This window comes from Bos javanicus, chromosome 22, assembly GCF_032452875.1.
Source record: "Bos javanicus breed banteng chromosome 22, ARS-OSU_banteng_1.0, whole genome shotgun sequence".
NCBI lineage: Eukaryota > Metazoa > Chordata > Mammalia > Artiodactyla > Bovidae > Bos > Bos javanicus.
In genome coordinates this window covers 36,601,500-36,613,897 of record NC_083889.1, presented here as the reverse complement: position 1 = coordinate 36,613,897, position 12,398 = coordinate 36,601,500, and the positions used below count along the sequence as shown (strand labels likewise).

Sequence of the window (12,398 nt, the reverse complement as noted above, 5' to 3'; positions counted from 1 at the left end):
TGATTCACACATGGAATGCAGCTTCAGCTCGTTCTCACCTGCAAGTCAAGAATGAGGTCCCTGTATAATTAAAAAGCTAAAGTGGGACTCTATATGGGCACCTGGAGGGTTGTGGACTAAGTTCAAGATTATGAAAAAATTGATGCAGAATTTCAATAAGGGCAAAAGAGATTTCACTTGGAACACATAAAATGCCAAAATTACTGCTTCAGTGTGACATATATGCAAAGCATATATGACCACATGGGATTTTATTGTTTCTAGGAAATACTGGGCATCAAACATAGTTTTTTTCAATAAGGTAATTCTGTAATAATGGTGTTACTTATTTATTTATTCATTCTTTCATTCAATATAGGGTTGATGTGTTGCACATTTCCAGGGAGCATCAGTGATATCATCATCTATATGGACAGTGCCCTTGAAGCTGTACAGGACACAACCTTCACAACCATATTCAGTTTGATGAACAACATAAACTGGGTGAGTACGTGCTTGGCACTGAGAACAGAGCAGTGAGCAAGGCAGATTCAGATCATACCCCTGTAAAGCTTTATTTTAGATGAAGTCAGACAAAAAGTGAGTAGCTACAAAAACCAAATGAATATAAACTAAGTCCTAGAAATACAGGGATGAGATAGCACAAGGACCTCTAACAAGCGCTACTAAGAAAGAAATTCAGAGGAAGCAATATTTAAATTGAAGCATAAAGGATAAGTTTCTTTATGGATATGAAAACGGGTTAGCAAAGGATGTTTCAGGAAGAGGGAAGGATATTCAGAAACGAAAAACAACAGCAACAAATCACATCACGAAGGACATAGGATAGCCAAGGAATTGAAGTGTGGCTGGGAAATGGAGGAGAAAGGACTGGAGAGGGTGTCAGGGGCCAGTGCCCTGTAGTGAGGTCATGCTTGTGCATTACGGAGAAGACATGTGACACTGACAAAATACATGTGGTTGATGATATGAGGACTCTTTCAGTAGAACAAGTGAGAGACAGTGGTGGCTTGTCTAGGGCAATGCCGAAAAAGGTGGGAAGAAGTAGACAGATAAAAGAGGTTTTCTACTGAAATGTCTTAACCTAACTTCATTCTGCTATTTGTTGGCCAGTAGTGTGAATTATTTTAACCTTTGCATGCTCTTAGACAGTATTAAACATCAACTATTGTGAATGATTCTGTGAAGAACAGAATATTTGAAGTTAACATCAAAGACCATTGCAATCAAGTGTTGGGTTTGCCTATTAATATGTCGTGAAACTGAAATGACAATAAAATAATTACACTCTTATTCATCAGAAATCTACTTGACAACCTAAAATTTAATCCCTCTTTTCTCTTCTATAACATGGAGTATCTACTCATTTGAGATTGTGGTGAAGATGCAAAGAGATGATACATAGCTAAAGCACTCATCACAATGTCTGCTATACCATATTTGTTGTTGAATATTTCTTACTACTGCTATTATTCATACTTATGATGGGAGTCTGGGTGAGAATTAATCACCTTTTTTCCTTTGAGTTGGCTGGGCACCAAAACTTTGGGAAAGAGATGCAGCAGTTAAATCAAGAGAGATAAAAATATTAGCTTTATCACCAATATCACTGAATTTAAGAACATGATTGGCTTTTCTGCCAACTTGCACCAAATCTAGCAATGGATATCCTTAACTGAAGGAAACCTGCATATCTACACCTCAAAATTGCTCTTGTGCCTCCATCAGGAGCACAGAGGGTTTAAGCAAGACCAGGATCCTGCCCTGATTCAGGTGTGCTTATGTCACGAAAGAAGTGAACAGTACACTTTCACTCTTCCATGGAACCAGAGAGGGGAGAAATTGAAAGCGAGGACCTGGAGTTTGAGTGAGTGAACCTGGCTGTGCCATTCATCAGCCAAGCAGACATACAAGTGCCTCAGAGTTTCTATGAGTTAATCTCCTCACCTAGAAGATGGGGATGATAAAGTGCTACCTCACAGGACTGCTTTGAGGATTAAAGGAATGAAAATGTTGGTATCTGGCATGTAGAAATATATGTTTGCCATGACCAGCATCTGAAACAAAAAGAATACAGAAAACACTGCGCTCTGTACTTTTCCAATCTCATCCATCAGAAAGATTACTGTTCTTCCCCAGGGGAAGAGCAAACGAGGAGAAAATATTTCTGAAAGAGAAGGGAATACATTATTTCCAGTGCATTCCCTTCCTGAGGCATGGGATGAGGGGTAAGCCCTTTCTCTATGCTGAATATGAGGGAAGAGTAGGAGTTGACCTCCCATATACTCTATCATGACTTCCCTGGTGGCTGCTAGGCAGGAGACCTGGGTTCGACCCCTGGGTTGGGGAGATCCCCTGGAGAAGGGAATGGCTACCCACTCCAGTATTCTTGCTTGGAGAATCCCATGAACAGAGGAGCCTGGTGGGCTACAGTCCATGGGGTTACAAAGAGTCAGACACTACTGAGCAACTAACACACACACACACACACACACACACACACATACACACACACACACACACACACACCCCTACTCTATCACTTGATACCTTGGCCTTGAATCTGTCCTATCTGCCAGGTCCCTGTCTCTCCCTCCAACTAAAAGACAGAGATTTGTCACATTCATCAGTATATCCTCTCTATAACGTCGTATCATGTACTGTGCTTTGCATGCACTGTGCCATTTACAATCAGTCCCTGATGGATCTGAACGCGAGCTTCTGTCTGAGCTACCTTGTTTCTTAACTGACTTAATTATGAAGGGCTGCTACTGAGTGGCAAAACACAGGCCCTGCACAGAAAGTATGAGGTTCCCATTTGTCTGCTCCCTTTCTTCAGACTCTGATTTTCAGGATTACCCAGAAAGCTGGGTGCCTAAAGCGAACAAAAATTTTCTTACCACAAGGCAAACACTCTTTACATTTACATTCCTTGCTTGTGATTTTTTTCCTATTCTAAAGATCTTCAGTTTCTCTGTCCAAAGCAGAAACAAAGAATTTAGAAAAAGTTTATTATCTTGATATCTTTTATTACCTTGATATCTTTCCTTCATATATATGCTCATCAATTAGATTTAGCTACATGTATGACACAGGAAGTATTAAGTGGGATAATTTCCCACTTAACGGAATATTAGGTTGGTGCAAAAATAAGTTTGGTTTTGCATTATTGAATTTTGCCATTTGATATTAGAATACATTCTTAAATAAATGTGGTTTTGTTATACATTATTTTAACGTGCATTTCTTGCTTTATATTTTTTGCTAATGAATTATTCCTTGTTGTTTATATGTATTTTAGACAAGGGAAATGATGTTAGACAAAATTCAATTCAAATGATTTTCTTATTTGAGCTCAAAATGGGTCATAAAGCAGTGGAGACAACTAGTGACTTCAACAATGCTTTTGGCCCAGAAACTTTTAATGAACATACAGTGCATTGTAGGTTCAAGAAGTTTTGCAAAGTAGATTAGAGCCGTGAAGATGAGGAGTGCAGTGGCTAGCCACTGGAAGTGTACAACGACCAACTGAGAGGATGATTGAAACTAATCCTCTTTCAACTACAAGAAAAGTTGCTGAAGAACTCAACACTGACCATTCTATGGTCATTTGGCATTTGAAGCAAATGGGAAAGATGAAAAAGCTCGATAAGTGGGTGTCTCAAGAGCTGACTGCAAATCAAACAAACAATCTTTTAGAAGTGTCATTTTTCTGTTGCATAGTGTTGTTATTCTATGCAACAACAATGTGAATTTTATGTGACAACCAGTGATGACCAGTTCAGTGGCTGGACTGAGAAGAAGCTCCAAAGCACTTCCCAAAGCCAAACTTGCACCAATAAAAGTGTCATGGTCATTGTTTCGAGGTCTGCTGCTAGTTTAATCCACTACAGCTTTCTGAATCCTAGTGAAACCATTACATCCGAGAAGTATGCTCAGCAAATCGATGAGATGCACAAAAAACTACAACTCCTGCAACCAGTATTGGTCAACAGAAAGAGCCCCATTCTTTTCTGTGACCTGGCTACATATCACCCAACCAATGCTTCAAAAGGCGAACAAACTGGTCCACAATTTTTGTCTCAGGTGCAATATCCATGTGACCTCTGTCCAACTGACTACCACTTCTTCAAGCATCTTGACAACTTTTTGTATGGAAAATGCTTCCACAACCAGCAGGATGCAGAAAAAGCTATCCAAGAAGAGTTCGTTGAATCCCAAAGCATAGGTTTTTATGTTATAGTAACAAACAATTTCTCATTGGCAAAAATGTGTTGATTGTAATGGTTCTTATTTTGATTAATAAACATGTGTTTGCGCCTAGTTACAGTGATTTAAAATTTAGCACCCATAAACGTAATTACTTTTGCACCAACCTAATAGTTTCTTTGATTTGTACTATGTATTCACTGAAATCATTTATTTGCTATTTACTATTTGCCTCCCCCAATTACAATGTATGTTCAATGGGACTTTATCTATTTTGTCTGGCTCTTGGATGCCATGGTTTTATGCCACAGTTTAGCAAATTGTGACCAGCTGGCCAAATCCAACCTACTGCCTGCTTTGTACACAAAGTTTTAGGGGGAAACTATCAGATCTGTGTGTTTACATATTGTCTTTAGTTGCTTTTGCCCTATAACACCTGACCTGAGCAGTTGTGACAAAGATTGGGTGGCCCTCAAAACCTAAATCTTTTACTATGTGGCTGACTCACTACAGAAAATGTTGGTTAATCTCTGGCATAAACTACTAACTGATGCATTCTAAGTATTTAAACACTTGCAGAATGAAGAAGTGAATGAATCAATAAACACATAACCTATATGTTTATATACAGGTATAGATATATAGCTTATATATAGGTATAAATATATAACCAAATACAGATAAATAAAATAGTGTGTTAAAGGGATAGGACTATGCTTCAAAACTGTTTTTGTTTTTAAATCTTGTAATATTTAAGAATGTCATTTTTTAAAGCAGATGCCGAATTTTAAAATAACACCACTTCTGTAGATTGTTGGGAATATTGAGTTCTTATGGCTCAAGAATTGCTTCAAATCTAGATTACTGAGCCGTTTGCTCATGTTTTCATTTTTAGTTCAAAAGCCAAGCACCCTTATTCTTAATTATCCTTCTAATTGTGAGCTAACAGTGGGATAAGCCAGCCCATGGGGATTATTTGAGAAGCTATTTCCACAGTCGATGATGCGAGTTGTTCAAACATCAGTGGATCAGAAACAGACCTGACTTATGGAGTAATGTAAATAATATTTACCAAACTGGTCATTTATCAAAATTAAATTGATCCAAGACCCCACGAGGCTTGGTTATCTTAGTCTCTACTCCAGACATAACATTTACCTGATAACTCACAAAGCTCCCGGGCCAGCTCCATTCTCCTTAGCTTGGCATTTCTTACTTGGACCTTTCAAAGAAGCCTTCTTTGTTTAAACTTCAATCTGTTAAACAAGAAAAAGCAGTGAGCCCTTACATTTTTAAAATATCAAGAAAAGAAAAGAGGAAAAAGAAACACTTTATTTGTTTCACACAAGGATGAAAACCGGTCTCGCTCACTGACTCCATCCATCTCCAGGTTCCTCTGAGTATGGTCACAGGATTTTTAAAGCTATTTGCTCATTTGCTTAATGCTCCTTTAGGGGCCTTTCCAATGAGTAACACAGCCAAAAAAGAGGAGAAACAATCTATTCACCAAAAGGTCGCATTTTTAAAAGACATTTTGCATACTCCATTTCACAAAAAAACAATGGTTGCAAGAGCTCTGGGACATTAATTTTTCAAAGGCAAAATATTCATCTTTAATGCACATGGCCATAGGTTCAAAAAGCAATGTTCAGTTTGTGTACGTTGGCTGGAGTACTGCTATTTAAGACTTCCTCCTAGTTCTCCACTTCAGAACCATTTCATCCAACAGTGTTCAGTGTGCTGCTTTGCATTTCAAAGCCCTAAAATCAAACATAATCTAGGTTCTAGGGTGGCTTTCAATGTAGAAGACATGTGTTTAAGTGTATTTAGAAGCATTTACATCCTTAATGAATACTGGTATCATTTTCTCTAAAGTAACTCAACAACACAGTATAAATTATTTGATGCTTTTTTTTTTTTGGCCAAAAGTTAGTAAAAGATCACAGTGCCCTAGAAAGCAGCCTGGCCACCTGAGTGACCTCATTAAACATGGCTTCCCCCTTCCTGCCCAGAGTTCCCATCTATAATTAATCATGAAAATGGCTAGACTAAGTAGAATTCAATTATGATGAAGGGTCAAATTTCTGGAAGACAGTTGAAATGATTCTGAGGCTCAGGGTGATACAGCTCTTTGTAAAGGTTCACTTCAGAATTGACCTTTCTGGAGTGGAGAGGTGAAATGTCTTAGACTGAACAAGGAAAGGCAGCAATTCTAGAAAAATAGCAATGATGTATATGAACCCACATGGAGAACGAAGAGACCAAGTAGGACAGAATGCTAGAGACATTCAAAAAGTCATGCAAACAGAAATGGAGCAGGGATGCTAGTTGTGAATCTACTTCATAAGGGACATATTTTTTGAGGCCAATAACATATCTTTCTACACAATTTCAAATGCAGGATATTACTTAAGCCTCTTTCTGCTCCATATCTAAATCTATAGGAAGTCCAGCAGCCATGTACTCTGCTTTTATTAGACTGAGCACATCCAGATGATTTTAATAAAGTTTTAAAAGGACATTAGTTTTGTGCTATTTCAATGAAAACCACTTGCAAGATGAATTTAAAGCAATAGATCTATTGCATGTCAACACATGCTCTCTTTATGCAAATACACCACTTTTCTCTAACAGCCAACAAAACACGGACACACTCATCAAGTGCATGAGACACAGGAGAAAAGTGTAATCATTGTAAATGTTTATGGATAAAAAAAAAAGGGAGAGTGTGATGGGTACCAGAGTAAGCTGCCCAGATTCCCAGGATGAAGACTGAGGTTCTTATTACTTCAATGACTGAAAGCTCAGCATCTGTTGGAGTCCCTCTCTCTGGGAACTGTCAGCCAAGGAGAATCTTTTTAAAAAAATTTTATTGTAATATAGTTGATTTACAATGTTGTGTTTCATGTGTATAGCATATTGATTCAGTTATACATATACATCTACTTATTCTTTTTCAGATTCTTTCCCCACATACATTATTACAGAATACTGAGTAGAGTTTCCTTTACTAACCAGTAGGTCCTTGTTGGCAATCTATTTTATATGTAGTAGTTTGTGTATGTTAATCCAAAGCTCCTGGTTTATAATATCCCTCTTTCCTCACATCTCCTCTTTGGTAACAGTAAGTTTGTTCTTGAAATTTGTGAGTTTGTTCCTATTTTGTAAATAAGCTCATTTACATCATTTCTTTTAAAAATTAGATTCTGCATTTTAGTAATATGTGATATTTGTCTTTGTCTGACATAGTTCACTTAGTATGATCATCTCTAGGTCCATCATGCTACTGTAAATGGCATTATTTTGTTCTTTTTATGGCTAATATTCCATCATATATATATACACACACACACACACACACACCCCCCACATATTCTTTACCCATTCCTCTGTTGATGGACATTTAGGTTGCTTCCATGTTTGGGTATTATAAACACTGCTGCAATAAACACTGGGGTGCATCAGATCATATCAGATCAGATCAGTCGCTCAGTCGTGTCCGACTCTTTGCGACCCCATGAATCACAGCATGCCAGGCCTCCCTGTCCATCACCAACTTCCGGAGTTCACTGAGACTCACGTCCATTGAGTCAGTGATGCCATCGAGCCATCTCATCCTCTGTCATCCCCTTCTCCTCCTGCCCCCAATCCCTCCCAGCATCAGAGTCTTTTCCAATGAGGCAACTCTTCGCATGAGGTGGCCAAAGTACTGGAGTTTCAGCTTTAGCATCATTCCTTCCAAAGAAATCCCAGGGCTGATCTCCTTCAGAATGCACTGGTTGGATCTCCTTGCTGTCCAAGGGACTCTCAAGAGTCTTCTCCAACACCACAGTTCAAAAGCATCAATTCTTTGGCGCTCAGCCTTCTTCACAGTCCAACTTTCACATCCATACATGACCACAGGAAAAACCATAGCCTTGACTAGACGAACCTTTGTTAGCAAAGTAATGTCTCTGCTTTTGAATATGCTATCTAGGTTGGTCATAACTTTCCTTCCAAGGAATAAGCATCTTTTAATTTCATGGTTGCAGTCACCATCTGTAGTGATTTTGGAGCCCAGAAAAATAAAGTCTGACACTGTTTCCACTGTTTCCCCATCTATTTCCCATGAAGTGGTGGGACCAGATGCCATGATCTTTGTTTTCTGAATGTTGAGCTTTAAGCCAACTTTTTCACTCTCCACTTTCACTTTCATCAAGAGGCTTTTGAGTTCCTCTTCACTTTCTGCCATGAGGGTGGTGTCATCTGCATATCTGAGGTTATTGATATTTCTCCCTGCAATCTTGATTCCAGCTTGTGTTTCTTCCAGTCCAGCGTTTCTCATGATGTACTCTGCATAGAAGTTAAATAAACAGGGTGAGAATATACAGCCTTGATGTACTCCTTTTCTTATTTGGAACCAGTCTGTTGTTCCATGTCCAGTTCTAACTGTTGCTTCCTGACCTGCATACAGATTTCTCAAGAGGCAGGTCAGGTGGTCTGGTATTCCCATCTCTTTCAGAATTTTCCACAGTTTATTGTGATCCACACAGTCAAAGGCTTTGGCATAGTCAATAAAGCAGAAATAGATGCTTTTCTGGAACTCTCTTGCTTTTTCCATGATCCAGCGGATGTTGGCAATTTGATCTCTGGTTCCTCTGCCTTTTCTAAAACCAGCTTGAACATCAGGAAGTTCACGGTTCATATATTGCTGAAGCCTGGCCTGGAGAATTTTGGGCATTACTTTACTAGCCTGTGAGATGAGTGCAATTGTGTGGTAGTTTGAGCATTCTTTGGCATTGCCTGTCTTTGGGATTGGAATGAAAACTGACTTTTCCAGTCCTTTAGCCACTGCTGAGTTTTCCAAATTTGCTGGCATATTGAGTGCAACACTTTTACAGCATCATCTTTCCGGATTTGGAATAGCTCAACTGGAATTCTATCACCTCCACTAGCTTTGTTCGTAGTGATGCTTTCTAAGGCCCACTTGACTTCACATTCCAGGATGTCTGGCTCTAGGTCAGTGATCACACCATCATGATTATCTGGGTCGTGAAGATCTTTTTTGTATGGTTCTTCTGTGTATTCTTGTACAATTTATATCCCCACCAATAGGGAAGGAGGGTTCCCTTTTCTCCACACCCTCTCCAGCATTTCTGGTTTGTAGACTTTTTGATGATGGCCATTCTGACCAGTGTGAGGTGATACAAAGAATATCTTTTCCAAGGTTATACCTGTTCTCTGGAGACAGCTCACAATTCAAAGACAGGTCATTATATGTACGTATATGTGAAGGGGAGGGCAGGGAGAGGTGTATAAAGTCATGGTTCCCTGACATCATGTGACCTGAGGAGCCATCCTAGTTGGAAGTTATTGAAACCTTCCTTGTCACTACAGTGCATTCCAGCATCTCATTGGGCCCAGTTCAACTTCCTGTAATTTCACACAGGGTTTACCCTCAAGAGCCCTGCATACAAATCTCTAAGCCAATTTCCCAGGGACGCCAACCTAAGAGGGTGAAGACTATTCCTTCCTAATGTCTCTCTCGTTGATTTTTTTTTTCAATTATTAATTAATTTTATTTTTAAACTTTACATAATTGTATTAGTTTTGCCAAATATCAAAATGAATCCACCACAGGTATACATGTGTTCCCCATCCTGAACCCTCCTCCCTCCTCCCTCCCCATACCATCCCTCTGGGTCGTCCCAGTGCACCAGCCCCAAGCATCCAGTATCGTGCATTGAACCTGGACTGGCATCTCGTTTCATACATGATATTTTACATGTTTCAATGCCATTCTCCCAAATCTTCCCACCCTCTCCCTCTCCCAGAGTCCATAAGACTGTTCTATACATCAGTGTCTCTTTTGCTGTCTTGTATACAGGGTTATCGTTACCATCTTTCTAAATTCCACATATATGCGTTAGTATACTGTATTGGTGTTTTTCCTTCTGGCTTACTTCACTCTGTATAATAGGCTCCAGTTTCATCCACCTCATTAGAACTGATTCAAATGTATTCTTTTTAATGGCTGAGTAATACTCCATTGTGTATATGTACCACAGCTTTCTTATCCATTCATCTGCGGATGGACATCTAGGTTGCTTCCATGTCCTGGCTATTATACACAGTGCTGCGATGAACATTGGGGTACACGTGTCTCTTTCCCTTCTGGTTTCCTCAGTGTGTATGCCCAGCAGTGGGATTGCTGGATCATAAGGCAGTTCTATTTCCAGTTTTTTAAGGAATCTCCACACTGTTCTCCATAGTGGCTGTACTAGTTTGCATTCCCACCAACAGTGTAAGAGGGTTCCCTTTTCTCCACACCCTCTCCAGCATTTATTATTTGTAGACTTTTGGATCGCAGCCATTCTGACTGGTGTGAAATGGTATGTTGATTTTATTTTTAACTTTTTATCATGGAAATATCAAATATACACAAAAGTCAAGAAAAGAATACAACTCATCAAGTTTATAAACATCTTGCCATTCTGGTTTCATCTAATCTTTGTAAAAACTATATTCTTTTAAAGTAAATAATTTCACCCGTAAATACTACACTATGTATTTAACATATAAAGATTTTTTTGAAGCAATAATCATGCCATTATTATGATATAAATTAATTGTAATTCCTTAAAGCCACATAAAACCCAATATGTATCCAATATTCCTTAGTTGTTTCCATTTTTTTAGAGTACGCATTGATTTGCAATTTTTTTTATCAAGAGGCTCTTTAGTTCTTCTCCACTTTCTGCCATTAGAGTGGGATATCATCTGCATATCTGAAGTGGCTGATATTTCTCCCAGCAATCTTGATTCCACCTTGTGATTCATCCAGCCCAGCATGATGTACTCTGCAAATAAATTAAATAAGCACAGTGACAATATACAGCCTTGTCGTACTCCTTTCCCAATTTTGAACCAGACAGTTGTTTCGTGTTTGGTGTTAACTGTTGCTTCTTGACCCACATACAGGTTTCTCAGGAGACAAGTAAGGTGGTCTAGTACTACCAGGTCTTCAAGAATTTTCCAGTTTGTTGTGACCCACACAGTCAAAAGCTTTAGCTTAATGAAGCGGATTTTTTTTTTCTGGAACGTCCTTGCTTTTTCTATGACCCAACAAATGTTGGCAATTTGACCTCTGGTTCCTCTGTCTCTTCTAAATCCAGTTTACACATCTCGAAGTTCTCTGTTCACATACTGCTAAAGGTTAGCGTGAAGGATTTTTGGCATAACTTTGCTAGCATGTGAAATGAGCACAACTATATGAAATTTGAACATTCTTTGGCACTGACCTTCTTTGGGATTGGAATGAAAACTGACCTCTTCCAGTCCTGTGACCACTACTGAGTTTTCCAAATTTGCTGGCATATGGAGTGAAGCACTTTAACAGCATCATCTTTTAGTATTTCAAATAGCTTAGCTGGAATTCCATCACCTCCACTAGCTTTCTTTGTAGTAATGCTTTTTTTTTTTTTTTGAAGTTTAATTTTATTTTTAAACTTTACAATATTGTATTGGTTTTGCCAAACATCAAAATGAATCCACCACAGGTATATATGTGTTCCTGATCCTGAACCCTCCTCCCTCCTCCTTCCCCATACCATCCCTCAGGGTCATCCCAGTGCACCAGCCCCAAGCATCCAGTATCATGCATCGAACCTGGACTAGCGACTCGTTACATACATGATATTATATGTATTTCAATGCCATTCTCCCAAATCATCCCACCCTCTCCCTCTCTCGTAGAAGCCCACTTGACTTCATACTCCAGGATGTCTGGCTCTAGGTGAGTCATCACACCATCGTGGTTATCTGGGTCATTACGATCTTTTTTGTAAAGTTCTTCTATCTATTCTTGCCACCTCTTCTTAATCTTTTCTGTGTCTGTTAAGTCCTTACCTTTGCTGTCCTTTATCATGCCCATCCTTGCATGAAATGTTCCTCTGATATCTCCAATTTTCTTGAAGATATCTTTAGTCTTTCCCGTTCTGTTGTTTTCCTCTATTTCTTTGCATTGTTCATTTAATAAGGCCTTTTTATCTCTCCTTGCTATTCTCTGGAATTCTGCATTCAGTTGGGTCTATCTTTCCCTTTCTCCCTTTTGCTTCTCTTCTTTCCTCAGGTATTTGTAAGGGCTACTCAGACAACCACTTCTCCTTCTTGCATTTCTTTTTCTTTGAAATAGTTTTGGTCACTGCCTT

The 12,398-nt window shown here is 39.0% G+C and overlaps 1 long non-coding RNA gene across 8 annotated transcripts in view; it reads left to right on the top strand.

Annotated features, from left to right (window-relative positions):
• Nucleotides 1-12,398, top strand: part of LOC133235248 (uncharacterized) — a 318,764-nt gene that overhangs the window by 189,587 nt on the left and 116,779 nt on the right. For all 8 annotated transcript variants that reach the window (XR_009732499.1, XR_009732503.1, XR_009732497.1 and 5 more), the window contains one exon: nt 359-483. This is a non-coding gene — a long non-coding RNA (uncharacterized LOC133235248). The remainder of the gene's footprint in view (nt 1-358; nt 484-12,398) is intronic.